Source organism: Canis lupus, chromosome 27 (genome assembly GCF_048164855.1).
Source record: "Canis lupus baileyi chromosome 27, mCanLup2.hap1, whole genome shotgun sequence".
NCBI classification, from domain to species: domain Eukaryota; kingdom Metazoa; phylum Chordata; class Mammalia; order Carnivora; family Canidae; genus Canis; species Canis lupus.
In genome coordinates, this window is record NC_132864.1 from 30,156,122 (window position 1) to 30,171,574 (window position 15,453).

The 15,453-nt window shown below is 48.5% G+C and overlaps 1 long non-coding RNA gene across 1 annotated transcript; it reads left to right on the forward strand.

Moving 5' to 3' along the window:
* The first annotated feature begins 253 nt into the window (after nucleotides 1-253).
* On the forward strand, nucleotides 254-8,187 carry LOC140619050 (uncharacterized). The gene is made up of 2 exons (XR_012018979.1): nucleotides 254-803; nucleotides 7,714-8,187. It is a non-coding gene; the product is annotated as an uncharacterized lncRNA (long non-coding RNA).
* The last annotated feature ends 7,266 nt before the right edge of the window (nucleotides 8,188-15,453 follow it).

A 15,453-nucleotide genomic window follows, 5' to 3' on the forward strand; every position in this document is an offset into this window, starting at 1 on the left:
TGGCCAAGGTTACGCTGACCCTCAGAATGGGGGATATTTTAAGAGCCAGAGATAGTTTGCAGGCCTAACACCTGGCACCCAGGGCCAAGTAGACAGCTGCAGTCTGCATTACTGCTCTGTGATGTTTCTTGAAGTGGGATGGATGCAAGGCCATTTACTGTGGATGACTCCCCCAAGTCTGGAGGGACACTCACCACCCCGAGGAAAGACTCCATGAAAAGATGTGTAAGTTCATGAGCTGATGGCAGGGGAAGCCAAGAGGCACTAAACTAGCATAGGCTGGAGCAGGGCCACCGAGAGCATATGACACATGCCCTGGATCTGGCCAAGGGGTCCCTGCAGGATGAAATGGGGGACAGTTCACTAATGGCCTGAGGACAGCAGGTGTTTTGAGCTATTGGCTGAATTAAGAGAACAAAGTCCAGAAACACAGTAAGTGGGAAGGTCAAATTCAAGGGCAGACCTGAGGGGGTCACTGAGGCCTATGTGCAAGAGATCAGGGACAGGACTGGCCATGTTAGGATGGGCCAGCAGCCAACTGGGGGAAGGCAATGGGGAGGACACCAGACCCAGAGTGCACTGGGAGATTAGAGCTGGGGTAAATGACAGAAGGGCCTCTGGGGCATCCAGGGCAAGCCGAGCAGGTGAGATGAAGCAGCCCAGGCAAAGCCTGGGGGACACGTGCCGATGGGTCTCTGGTCGGCGCCAGCACTTGTTATCAGCACCCCTGAGCAGCTGTTCTTGCCTGCCATGCTCACTGTGTGCCTGTGGATCTCATTTCTCCTCAGAGCAACCACCCTAAGGTAGGTTCTGTTATTTTCCCCATTTGCCAAGGAGGAAACAGAGCCTCAGAGAGATCTGGTCAAGGTCACACAGTAAGTGCCAGAAACAGGACTTGAACTTGGGTATCCCACAGATTATGCCCTGTTTGTGAAAAGACTCTCAACATCGCAGGTCATTAGTGATGTAAATTAAATGTAAATTAAAACCACATAAATAAAACCACATACCTATTAGAGTGGCTAACAGCAGAATAACCGAGGATACAGAGGCAAGGACGGGGAGCAAATGGAGCTCTCAAATGCTCTGATGGGAATGCAAAGCGATGCAAAACAGTTTGCCAGCTTCCTACAACATTAAACATACCCTTCCCATATGGCTCAGCAGTGATCCCACCTCTGGGTATTTATCCTGGAGAAATGACAACAGGATCACACAAAAACCTGTACACGGGGCAGCCCGGGTGGCTCAGTGGTTTAGCGCTGCCTTCAGCCCAAGGCGTGATCCTAGAGACCCTGGATGGAGCCCCATGTCGGGCTCCCTGCATGGAGCCTGCTTCTGTCTCTGCCTCTCTCTCTCTCTGTGTGTCTTTCATGAATAAATAAATAAAATCTTTTAAAAAAACTGTACACGAATGCATATAACAGTTTTATTAGTAATTGCCCCAAACTGGAAGCAAGGCAGCTAACAGATAAACTATGTGGCACATCCACACAGTGGAACACTACTGAGCCACAGAAAGGAGCCAACCCAGTGACACACGGAACAGCACAGATGACCTCAGAGGCATTATGCCAAGTGCAGAAAGCCAGATCCAAAAGGCCACATACCATATAATTCCACGTACATGGCATTTTGGAAAAGTCAACAGCAGGGTTAGAGAACAGATCGATGGTTGTCAGGGCCAGGGTGGGGGAGGGGTTGATGACAAAGGGACAGCAGGAGGGAATTTTGGGGGTGATAAAGGTGCTATGTGTCCTGATTGTAGCAGTGGTCAGAGGATTGTATGCGTTTGTCAAAGCTCCCAGGATTGTGTAAATTCTACACCAAGTACATGCCCTCGTTCCGACTCACCACTGCCCACTGGAGAGAAACTCTATACAGAGGGAAGAAAGGTGGGCCTTCAAGGTGAGGGGACAGCTTGAGCAAAGACAGCGATTTGGGGTAGGGGAGGGTGAACCCAGAGTGGACGCTTTGAGCGAGCAGGGGTGGGGGGCAGGAGGAGAGGAGGCAGATGGGGACAGCTGTGGACTTGTCCACTATCTGGTCAACAGCTCTGGCCTTCAGCCCATGTCCCAAGAAGACTGTAGTGAGGACAGTTGCTAGAAATGGATGGGGTGGTGGGTGGGCTATGGTAGATCATGGGCCAAGAGGCCAAGGCAGGGAAATCCTTCTACCCTTGACTTGTCTCCCTAGTGCCCTCCCCGCCCCACTGGGCTGCAGCCCATGTGGCACTTCTCCAGCTAACCTCCCCCTACCCACTGGCCCCAACACCTTGGTGCCATCTGTGCACGATAACATGGTAGAATCATGGAGGATGATAGGAACCAGCTAATGGATTTGGGAATCAGGTGAATACACTTGCTATCCAAATTCTGGAATAAATGGTTGAAAAGGAGTGCATGGTGAGCCCTTAAAAATGGGCTCCCAGGGCTCATTGACTTCATTTTTTCATGTTTTGGTTGCTTTGCTGAGGCTGTCTGGCCACCACTGGGAAACAGTCCCAGCAGTTCCTAAGATGCAGACACAGTGTGACAGATGGGCTGGGAGCGGCTGTTGTAGGATGCCCATCCCGTAGGAGGCTGGAGGGAGTCTGGCCAGGGAAGCCTAGGAATTCATCGTGGACCCAGAGATCAAAAAGGAGGCCAGGGGAGCCACAAGGCTTGCCTCGAATCTCTCCATCTTCTCCACAAAGGTTTGGTCTGTGAGTAGCACCTCTACAGTGTAGCTGATGTGTTTGGAATGAACCAGGCCTTAGATGTTGTTGAACCTCAGGACATCTGCGTTGAGGGACTGACATTCAGACAGGGTGACCCACTCAGGACCTCACCCTCCATGGTGTAAATCTTTGTGCCAGAACCCAGACCAGGGAGCCACTGTCATGCCTGAGAGCCCGAAGCCAGCTATACACTCTGCCTACTGGAGCCAGGAAGCCCTACCTGCCAAAACCTGGATGCACACTCCTGCCCCCAGTCCCCCCAGCTCTAAGTGGAGTTGTTTCCTGACAATACTTACACATGCCAGCCTCAAGACAGGCGAGCCTCCTGACCTCAGGTACCAAGTGAGCACTGTAGCACTAGATAGGCAGCCCCTCCATCATCTCCCCCACCTGCTCCTGTTCACACACCCTGGTCTTTAGAAAAACCCCAAAGCTGATATCCACCCCATCTGACGCGAACTGCCACCTGTAGGGGACAGGGCCCCAGTAATGACCACCTGCCTGTGCTCCAGGCTCCTCCCTGCTGCACCCAGGTGTGGAGTGGCCGCCATCCCTACCTGAGCACACAGCTGGGAACAGGATTTCGTTCTCCACCTGCACGAAGGAGTCTTGGGCCACTGTCACTGTGTGCTCATAGTGTGTCCTCACCTGGTTGCACAGATAGTAGCTCTTGGGCACATTGTCCCTGTATTTGATCTGTGGGTGAGCACTAGACCATAGTCATCACCCCTCATTCCCCATCCTCTGGGCATCCTTGGCCAGGTCAGGCCCTTGGGGTTGCTATCAAGTCATTCAAGGTGACCTCAAACTCTACTGGACAGGGCTGGTGTACTTGAAAGCTCCTGCTCAAGTTGTCTGTGAGAGGAGGAAAGGGATCCTTTGGGGGCTCAGGGAGGCTCGACAGAGGACAGAGAGACCAAACCCAGGGCTGTCCTGTGGCATGCTGCTCCTTATCCCTGGCATGCTTCTGGTGCCCTGGGGGAAGAAACCAAAAGGCTCTAGGTCTAGGGCGGGGGCTCAGCATATGTAGCTGTTCCTGCCCCCAGGCCTGCTCTTCCAGATCCAATACCCTACCTCCATCTGTCCAGGGGTTGGCCCATCAGCCACCTTAGTAGGGACTCAGACTAGTATCCCCTGGAACCTAGAGTTGAGGAGAGGCTTTCCCTGGCCTGGGCTTCCTTTTCCTTAGAGACTGAGCTTCTAGTCAATCTGCTCCTATGGCTCCAGCATCCCCAGAACTGGGGATGGGAAGGCAAATGTGTCAGTTCCTGCACAACCTGCTCTGAGATAGCAATAGTCCACAGACAAAGGAATAAAGCCATTGCAAGAACAAAGTAGAAGAAAGCAGAGATAAACACCTATCATATCCTATGCTAGGTATGAACTACTTAAGCATAAAAGCAATGGGAAAATCAAAGCAAAAGCTTCCCAAATGAAACAACATAACACAAAGTCAAAAGTCAAAGATAGCAGCAAACTACAAACTGGAAAAAATGCCACAAATATGAGAGAAAAGGCCAATGTGCCTAATATGTAAAGAGCATTTGTGAATCAATAAGAAAAATCCTTTTCTAGAAAATGGGTAAGGGATACCAGAAAGCAGTAAATAAACAAAACATTAAAATAGCCAATTAGCATGAAGAAAAATTCTAGGTTCACCAGTGATCAAAGAAACCCAATGCATTCCCTTAGATTTGGAGCAATGATGTCATTACACATCACATAGCCTCTGGAAAACTCTAGCGTACACTCATGAGAGGATGAGAGTGAAAAAGGCAAATAACTTCTAGGGGTAATTATGAAAATTGTTTAAAACTTGAGGGGCCCTTGAAAGAGTCTTGGGACCCCCCAAGACTTTGAGAACTAGTGGTTCAGACTGTAAATGACTTAAAATATATAAGGAGGATAATCCAAAAGATCACATCTCCACACTGTCACCAACCTGCTGTGTGACTTTGATCCATTGCTTTCTCTATCAGAGTGCAGGCTACTTATCTCTCAATTAAGGATGCCCATGACCCAGTGGTCCCATGTCTTGAGATTCACCTGAGAAAAACGCTCACATATTTGTGTAAGGGGAGTATGTAGGTTTTCTACATCGAGGAGTTTGTAATAATGAAAAATTGGAAACAACCTATGATATCCTTCCTTAGGTTTGGTTAACTAAATGCTGGCCCCTCCACCCTGTACCAGGTAATCATTTAAAAGGACAAAGTGAGGGATCCCTGAGTGGCGCAGCGGTTTGGTGCCTGCCTTTGGCCCAGGGCGCGATCCTGGAGACCTGGGATCGAGTCCCACATCGGGCTCCTGGTACATGGAGCCTGCTTCTCCTTCTGCCTGTGTCTCTGCCTCTCTCTCTCTGTGACTATCATAAATAAATAAAAATTTTAAAAAAATAAATAAAAGGACAAAGTGTATTAAAACATCCTCAGTTGGACAAATCTGCAAGCCATACATATTGTCTAATGAAAAGAGCATGTTGCAGAATAATTCGTACAATATATTAAATCATGTGCTCTAGGTATTTCTATTTTATTATATTGCTTATATTTTACATATTTATATATTTATATATCTCTTTCTGTGTGTATTCATGGAATTACATTGAAAAAATCTGCAAGAAAAAAAAAATCTGCAAGACACACAGAAACTGGTGACAGTGTTCACTTTGGGGGGCTCAGGAAGCTTCCATGTTATCAATAAGGTTTAGATTTTTTTATAATATGTCCAGATATTCCTTACTTTATTAAGTTAAAGAAAATAACAATAGAGCTTTTCATCACTGCCAACCACTCTTCAGTCCTCAGATTTATAATTCAAGAGGTTCATGGAGCAGATGGAACTAGCTCTGAACAACTGAGAAAGTAGGGCTGCCAGGAAGAGGATATTTAAGTCATTCATATAGAACCATTTCCCTGGAACATTCTGCAGCCTTACAACTACACTAGACAAGAAGAAATTTTTTTAAAAAATATTCTATTTATTTATTTGAGAGAAGCAAGAGGGAGAGGGATCACAGAGGGAGAGGGAAAAGCAGGCTCCCAGCTGAGCAGAGAGCCTGACGTGGGGCTTGATTCCAGAACCCCAGATCATGACCTGAGCTGAAGGCAGACGTTTAACTGACTGAGTCACCCAGACGCCTCAAGAAGAAATTTTTTAATGACCTGGGGAAATGTTCCTGAAATTATTAGTAAACAAAACAGTTTATCATGTATGAGCTCACTTGTGTTTTAAAAAGTTATGTAAAGTAACCTCATGATATGGTGGGATTACAGGTAATTTCTATAACTCTCATGGTACTTTCCTCTGTCTACACTTTCCAGATTTTTCCATGATGACCGTGCCCTGATATTATAATCAGAAAAACACCCAATGGATGTCATAAACAAGTAGGCTGGCAACAGCAGTCCTCTGCCCAAGGCCACACCCAGCTCCCCGGGCCTTTCCCCAGATCTCCTGGGGCATTGTTCCTCCGAGCTAACACACTCCACTGCTCATCTGCTTCTACAGCAATTCTGCTAAGTGCTCCTGGCTACTGAGAACTGAGTGGTTTCCCTCAGTTTTTAGGGCCCCAGAGCTGGTCTCTGCATTGACTTCAGACAGGCCTCATGACAACTCTGCAAGATGGCCAGAAGAGTCTAGTTTCCCATGAACAGGCAAGGAAACTGAGGCCCAGCAGAAGGATGTTGCCTGCCCCAGGTTCCACCCCAGCTAGTAAGAGGCATAGATGGGATCAGACTGGGTCTTTAGGACTCCAGGTAGAAATCTTTTCTGCTTTGGTGACAGTGTGAGGGGCATTGTAACAGGTGGAGAGAACTGTCCGAGCAGATGCTTTGAGCTGGGAAAGTGTCATAACTTGTATAAACTACACACCACGTTCAGAAGCAAGTTGCCTTCACAGATTTACAAAAGCTGTTCATCACCTATTAAGTATTCTGTGCTCTCTCTCCATTCAGGCATATGAATTCCTGTGTACTCTGCACTAGTTGGGGTATGCGTGATCATCAACACTTTATTTAGTTGGTTATTTTCTAAAGATCTTATTTAGTTGAGAGAGAGAGAAAGTATGAGCAGGAGGGCTGAGGTGGGAAGCAAGGAGTCTGAAACAGGACTCAATCCCAGAACCCCAGGATTATGACCTGAGCCAAAGGCAGATGCTTAACCAACTGAGCCACCCAGGCTCCCATCAACATTTTTTTTTTTTTAAGATTTTATTTATTTATTCATGAGAGACACAGAGAGAGAGGGAGAGACATAGGCAGTGGGAGAAGCAGGCTTCCTATGGGGACCCCAATGCAGGACTCAATCCCAGGACCCCAGGATCATGACTCGAGCCAAAGGCAGATGCTCAACCAGTGAGCCACCCAGGTGCCCCTCAACATGATTTTAAATTGGTTGCCTCACAGCAGCCAAAATGGATTCCAGCCTTAGCCCACTGAGAAGCAGTCTGAGTGTGGGAACTCCAGCCACATTCTCAGGGCCATGGAAAAGCGGTTTCCTGTATGTGCAGGCAGTTTCCAACACTTATCTCAAGAGCAAAGCCTTTTCCCCAAGTTTTTTCTCTGGGTAGATGTTTAACTGTTGGCCTTTAAAGTCAGACTGACTTGGCTTGGCCACTTGCTACCTGAATGGCTTCAGTCACGTGGTTTAACTTCTCTGACCAGTTTCCTCTAATGCAGAATGGAGCTGATAATAGTGCCTACCTCACTGTGTTGTGAAAAAGAAAAACAAGGCAATGATAAATACAGATTATCGTAGTGCCTGGCACAGAATGAGTGCTCAAAAGATAGTAGTAATTATTATTCCTCCTGGCAACAGCCACCTCAAAAATGGCCCCCAATGATCCACACCTCCTGGTTTTCACCCCTTTGTTTAGTCCCCTCTGACACCAAGAAGGGCTGATCTGTGTAATCAAGAGGATATTGCAGGAATGATGGGGTATGACTTACAAGGCTTGGTCATTATGGCGTTGCCACTTCTTCCTTGCTCTTTAGAATCACTTGCTCTGGGAAAGCCAACTGCCATGTTGTAAGGACACAAGCAATCTAGAGAGCTCTCTGTGGAAGAGGAGGAATGGAGACCTCCTACCAACAGCCAGCACTGACTTGCTGGGCACATAGGACAGCTTGGAAGCAGACCCTCCAGCCCTACTCAAGCCTTCAGATGACTGCAGTCCTGGCTGAAATCTCAACTGTAACTGCATGAGAGATCCTGAGTCCAAACAAGCCAACTGTATCACTCCATAATTCCTGACCAGAGACTGGGAGATAAGAAATGTTTATAGTTGTTTTAGGGGCGCCTGGGTGGTTGAGCGTCTGCCTTTGGCTCAGGTTGTGACCCTGGGATCCTGGGATCGAGTCCTGCATTGGGCTCCTCGCAGGGAGCCTGCTTCTCCCTCTTGCCAATGTCTCTGTCTGTGTGTGTGTGTGTCTTATGAGTAGATAGATAAAATCTTTTTAAAAAATGTTTACAGTTGTTTTAAATAGCTATATTTTGGAGTAATCTGTTATAATAAATACAGAGGTAGTAATAGATACCTAATGCACTCCTCTTTCTGCCCTTGACCTTTTCCCACTCCACCCTCTATCCTCACTTTAAGCTGTAATAGGAGGCAGTAATATTCAGAAGAGAGGTGGGCAGGACAGATAGTGCATCTTGGATACTGGCCCAGAACAAAGGACAGAGTGGGGAAAGATCCAGGTCAGAGGGCCTCCATCAGGGAATTGGCCAACCACCCTCAGGCCTGTAGATCTCACCTGCCCTTAGGAGAGGACCTGCTAGTGGCTAGAGGAGCCAGGGCTTGAAGCAAGTCAGGCAGTTAGCTTTCTCCTTCTGGGAAATGAGAGAATACCAAGCCAGTTGCCCAAAGCTTTGGAAAGGATTAAACATGGATTAAATGTAGTTTGGGAGTTAAATGCCAGACTCTTCCCTCAGGCCTGTAGCGGCAGTCAGGAGCCCTTTTCAGATGCTTGATCTCCATCCTCAGAGCCAAGTCTCGTGGGAGGGTAAGCTGCATGCAATCTGAGGCTCAGAGAGGTTGAGCAATTTGTCTGTCATCACACAGCCAGCAAGCGTCAGAGTTGGGAGGCAAATGACATATCTGGCTCAGAGCCCATTGTCCAGGCCCAAGTGTAGGGTAGCTTGACCTAGCCTGAGAGGGGATCTTCCACAGGCAGCCTCAAGAGTTGCTGACTGTGGGTCAAAGCCAAACTTCAATAATGATGAATGTAGCAGAGGAAAGAGCACTGGACAAGGAGTCAGCAGCCCCAGTGTAGCCTCGATTGGGTCACTTCCTCTCTCTCTCTGGGTCTCAGTTTGCTCAGCCTCCAAAAGAGGGCTCAAAGAGCTTTCTCTGGGGCCCCCACCTCCAAATGAGCTGTTAATATTTGTCTTCAAGGACATAAGAGAATGTTTGGCTCTGGGCTAAGCATTAAGTTAATCCCAATATGATACTGTTATTATACCCGTTCGCCAGGTGAGGAAATTGAGGCTTGAACTCATGACCTTATTTGTACAACCCAGATCTGAACCACCCAGTGTGTCAGGAGCAACTGTCCATGATTTATACAGCTGTTAGAGCATTTGGCTTTGGGGTGAGGAGAGACTTCTCAGGTCCAGATGCAGCAGGTGGGTGTATAATCTGGCCTTCAGGTGAGGGGAGATGGGGGGACTCCTGGCCACAGTCTGCCTCCATACCCTCTGGACAAGCAAAAAGAGCCAAAGGCAAGGATACATAAGATCATCACTGGCGATCCCCTCCCCACCCCCGACTCCCTGAATTCAGGAAACTCCTAGAAGCTTCTGCCTAACTCTCAATTTCATATTTTGGAAACTAACAAAGTGCTGGGACAGGAAAAGAAACACTCGAGGATGGTTGCCTGTGCAGGTGAATTATAAAGTTCCCAACAGTTAGCTTCATTATAAATGTTAAAATCCCCCTCTGATTATTCATCCCAAGCCCTAATAAAAGGAGCCTGTTTGCCCCTGTTCAGGGAGGCACAGCTTTGGAAATTATTCCCTGAGATCTTCCTATTTGCTGCAAATAAAAATAATTTTGATTGGGCAACCCAGGTGGCTTAGTGGTTTAGTGCCGCCTTCAGCCGAGGATGTGATGATCCTGGAGACCTGGGATGGAGTCCCACGTCGGGCTCCCTGTGTGGAGCCTGCTTCCCTCTCTGTCTATGTCTCTGCTTGTCTCTCTGTGTCTCTCATGAATAAATAATAAACATCTTTTAAAAATAACTATTATTTTTTTTATTTTTATTAGTTTTTAAAGATTTTATTTACTTATTCACGAGAGACACACAGAGAGAGAGGCAGAGACACAGGCAGAGGGAGAAGCAGGCTCCATGCAGGGAGCCCGATGTGGAACTCGATCCCGGGTTCCCAGGATCAGGCCCCGGGCCGAAGGTGGCGCTAAACCCCTGAGCCACTGGGGCTGCCCAAAAAATAATAATAATAATTTTGAGAGGCAATGTCACCTAGCCTAGTCTCTGCCTGTAGCTCACCAAGGAGCAGGCCCCTTTTGGTCTGATAACAAGATCATGCTGTGTGTATGGGGCCTTGCACACAGTAAGTATTTGTCTTAGTCTGGTTCATCCAGAGCCAGACTCAGAGACCAGGACTCTAGTGCAGGGAGTTTATTCCAGAGGTGATCCCAGAAAACCCAAGTAGGAGAGAGTGGGGAAGTGAGATGGAAGATGGGAGGCAGCTGTCCAGGGAGAGGATTCACACACCAGCTTCACACAGTCTGCGGTCCAGGGCCACTCCGGGGGCCATCAGTCCTGCAGGCACTTCTGGCCCGTTGGGCGCATGGCTCTGGAGGCTGGAGAAGGGCCTCGGGAGTGGTGAGGTTGAGGGGATACGGGCAGGGCACCAGCAGCTTGGGCTGTAATCAAGAACCGCATGTTGGGCTTCGTTCCTGGTTCGAGGCCAAAGGCTTCACGTGTTCTGGGAGCCCAGACTCTTCCTCTCCACCTGACAGAGCCTAGAAGAGGGCAGTGGAAGGCCCGAGGCCGTGCAGCAATTGAGGGACAATCGGGACTGTCTGAGCCTGATGCTTGCTCAGGTCACTGAATCACACATGCCCAGCCCCAGGCAGAGCACACACCTGGGTGGCCTGGCTGAGCCCCGGAATGGTCCTCCCTTGGTCCTGCCTGGGGGGTAACTGGAGTGGATCTGCCTCTCCTGCAGGACCAGACCTCCCCAGCACCCCCACAGACCCACAGACTAGAGATTTAGTCACTGGGGCAAACGCAGGCACCCTCCCCTGCTCCTTCCCTGGTCCCCCAGCCCTCCCAGCTCCTCCCCTTGGTTTCCTACCCCCAGCATCTCTGGCCCATCCTCCTGCAGCCTGCCTCCTAGGACACCTTGCCCCTGCTCTAAAACCCCCCTTGGCTCCTTGCCGCCATCGAGAAAAATTGAAAACCCCTTAGCCTGAAGTGCCAGAGCATTTGGGGTTCTTCTGGAGCTGATTTTACCTGTTTGACTCCCCCTTGCCTCTCCACCAGCTTTTTCATGGGCTGTTTCCCCTCCCTACAATGGCTTTCCTTGCATCATCACCCTGCATCTAATATCTGCCTCACTCAAGGCCTATTTCAAATGCCTGGTCTTCTCCCTTTTCTGATTTATTTGCTGGCAGGTGAGTTCCCCCTCCCTGAAGTCCTATCTAGACCTCATTGACTCTTCTATCTGCCAGCTGTTGTGAGCCTCTCCCAGGTCCCTGCCTCAGGCTCCTTGACAGTCTGGTTCATTTCTCTATATTCCCAGATGAGCACCCAGCATGGTGCTTTGTACACAGAAGATGCTCGATAAGAGATTACCAGGTGCGCCTGGGTGGCTCAGTGGTTGAGTGTCTACATTTGGCTCAGGGTGTGATCCCGGGGTCCTGAGATCGAGTCCCGCATTGGGCTCCCTGCAGGGAGCCTGTTTCTCCCTCTGGCTATGTCTCTGCCTCTCTCTGTATGTCTCTTATGAATGAATAAACAAAATCTTAAAAAATAAAAGCTTACCAAAGATGTGATGGCAAGGGAGGTTGGCAAAGGCTACCTGTCCTTTCTTAGTTTCTCTACTGCTCTCTAGCACCCCGGGCTTGTCCCCAGCCTTCCCAGGGCCTGCCTACTCCCCAAGCAAGCATTGCCCAGGTTCCCTGCCTCTACCCACCCCTGTCAGAGCTTATGTATCCTGTATCCCATATCCCATCCCAGGGATGTGTGACTTTTCACCTTGTGAACTCATTCTTGCACTTGCGTTCATTGGCCAATGTGCTACCTTCCTGGGAAGGTGGGGGCTGGGTCACTTAAGGCAAATATGCTCTGAAAGGCCCCCTATGTGGAAGTGCCTTTCTCCATACCTACTGCCCTATTTTCACACTCCCTTTTCTGTTTCCTCTCTTCCTTCTTCTTCTCTTCTCTCTCTCTCTTTCTCTCTGTCTTTTTTTTTTTAGAGAGAGCAGATGGGGAGAGGCAGAGGGAGAGAGACAGAGAATTCCAAGCAGATTCCTCACAGAGCATGGACCCTGATGCAAAGCTCCATCCCACGACCCTGAGATCATGACCTGAGCCAAGATCAAGAGTTGGACACTTAACTGACTATACCATCCAGGGCGCCTCTCCTGTCTTCCCTCCTCCCTCCCTCCTTTTTCTTTCTTTCTTTCTTTCTTTCTTTCTTTCTTTCTTTCTTTCTTTCTTTCTTTCTTTCTTTCTTTCTTTCTTTCTTTCTTTCTTTCTTTCTTTCTTTCTTTCTTTCTTTCTTTCTTTCTTTCTTTCTTTCTTTCTTTCTTTCTTTCCTGTCTTAACATTTATTTAAAACTGGGACGCCTGGGTGGTTCAGTGGTTGAGCATCTGCTTTCGGCTCAGGGCTTGATCCCGGAGTCCTGGGATTGAGTCCTGCATCAGGCTCCCTGCGAGGAGCCTGCTTCTCCCTCTGCCTGTGTCTCTGCCTCTCTCTGTGTGTCTCTCATGAATGAATAAATCTTTTTAAAAATCTTAAAAAAAAAAAAAAGAAAACATTTATTAAAAACTGACTGTGTGCCCAGCACTGGCCTGGGCACTAGAGATCGATTGGGTCAGGACAAATGAAGATCGTGTCCTAGACGGGCATACCGTCAGAGCCTCACAGTCAAGCATATCCACAGTTGTGGGCCTTGGTGAGCAGAACTGAGATGGGGGCCCAGAGGCCCTAAGCTAGCTTGTGAGTGGGGCTCTCAGGGCAGAATGTCCAGAGGAGGTGGAAGACCTTGTTTGAAGTCACTTAGCAATGTTAGGCATGTAACGGGAAGGGGGCCTTATGGTAGAGGGAACAACATGTGCAAAGCAGCAGATGTGTGTAGCTGCATGGCTTCTCCCCAAGTGTGAGGGAGACTATGGAGGACTCAGAGCAGAGGATGACCTCTGGCTGCAGATGGGTCACAGGGGCAAGCCTGGGGAAGGGAGTCCAGGCAAGGGACAGAGACCTGACCCAGAGCTAGGACTGGGCACAGAGGATACGTTCGTGTCCTGGGGCTGCTGTAACAAAGTGCCACAAACTGGATGGCTTAAAACAACAGAAATTTATTCTTTCACAGTTCTGCAGGCTGGAGGTCTGAAATCAAGGTGTCAGCGGGGGCATGTTCCCTCTGAGACTCTGGGTAGAATCCTTCACTGCCTCTTCTTGGCTTCTGGAGGTCATTGTCGGCCCTTGGCATTCCTTGGCTTGTTACTGCATCATGCCGACCTTTGCCCATCTTCACGTGGCGTTGTGTCTGTGTGCCTGCATCTACACAGGACATCGCCACTTCTTATGACACCGGCCGGCCGTATTGGATTAGGACCCACCCTAATGACTTCATCTAAACTTGATTACATGTACAAAGACCCTATTTCCAAATAAGATCAGTCATAGGGAACTGGGGGTTAGGACTTCAACATATCATGTAGAGGTTACAATTCATCCCATAACAGAGAGAAACAGGTAGTTCCACTGAATTTCTCCCAGGGGACAGCCATGACCTTTGCCCTGGCTTTCACCTGTAGTCTCTGGCCCAACTATGGGTGCCTCCAGCCCTCCAGCAGCAGGGAATGTCCTGACCAGTTAAGACCAAACTTTGCACCATGGCACCCTCTGCTGCCCAGGTGTGGCAAGAGCATACTGGCTCCTGCAGGCTGTAAGCAGGAGAGCCCCTTGAAGACTTCATCCATTTTCAACCGTGGAAAGACCTCCGTCCCAAGGCTGAGGTGGCCATCTGGAATAGCTCTGAATGTCTGGAGGCTGCAAGCACCAGCCCTTGGTGTCCGACTGACCTGGGTTTGCAACCTGCCTCTATGGCTGCCTGGCTGGGTGACCCAGGCTGGTCGCTCAGCTTCTCTGTGTTTTGGTCGCCTTCTCAGGAAAGCAAATGTTCCCATATGGCACAGAGCTGAGCACAGAGTGCCAAGCAACTACTCATTGTTAAAATATTAATTATGTTAATAAATGAGTTAATAATTCTAATGTTCTTAAAATGAACCAGGCAGATAGTAAATGCTAATGGAGCAATTTATATTCTTGGCATCTACTCTTTGCCAGATTTATTCTCCTTGGATCCCTAAGGGCTTAGAAGTTCCAATATTAATAATAAATAATTTGATGACATATATTATTATTGGCATTTATAGGCCATTAAGAGTCCAAAGAAATAAAATTATGGGGTTCCACAAACCCAAGATATTATCATATTGCACTAAGTGACATCTCTCTTTGATTTATCAAAAGTGTGGGTGGGGGGGAGATTATCTCATGAATTTGGGATCAATAATATCTTAGCTATTCCCTTTCTTTCTTTCTTTCTTTCTTTCTTTCTTTCTTTCTTTCTTTCTTCTTTCTTTCTCTTAGTTCTCTCCATATGAATCAAAGGCTTCAAAGATGTGCTTATTTCTTGCTGCCAAGATCTTTAGGAGGGTGCAGACACTGGCTCCAGGGAGCTGGTGGGTCCAAAACTCTCCCAGACTGAACAACTATCCTGGTTGCCCAGAACTGAGGAGTTATCTGGGATGTGGGAACTTCCAGCGCAAAAACTGGGACAGTCCTAAGATACTGAGACAGTTGGTCACCCTAACTTCTTCCCACCCTGCTTGGATCAGAAACTCACTCCCAGGAAAAAGACTGATTCAAACCCAGGGAAGGGTTAAGAGCTGACAAATCCAGCTTGAAATCCGGTTCTGGCACCAATTAGATGTGTGACCTCAGGTAAATCCCTTAACTTCTCTGAGCTTTGGTCTATAAAGCTAGGATGTTGTGGATATTCAGATAAGGTGTACAAGTACTTGGCTTGGAGCCTGGTACAGACAGTTCTCCAATAAAATCATTTGGCTCTGCCTTTCATGTCTGGCTGCTGACTCCTAGTTAGAGACCCATGACTCCTGTGCCCCAGAAAGTGCCCTTGTCCCCCTGGAGAGGCCGAGGGAGACAGATGGTTAGAGCTGATGCACCTCACTCTGCTGCAAGGGGTTTGGGGTCCCAGAGAGAAGGTTAGTTTTGGGTCTGATGGGTACCTGTAACGTGACCTCAGGCAAGTCCTTTCTGATCTCTCTCAGAATGTCAATTCCCACAGCGGTAAAATGGGATGGTAACTGTGCCTACCTCAAAGGGTGATTGTGAGGATTAATGAGATTATACAAGGAACCCTCAGCCTGGGCCCAGGGCCTGCTGCTCAATGCTACACCAAGGATTTCCCACCTCCCTGTCACACACACACACACACACACACACACACGCAC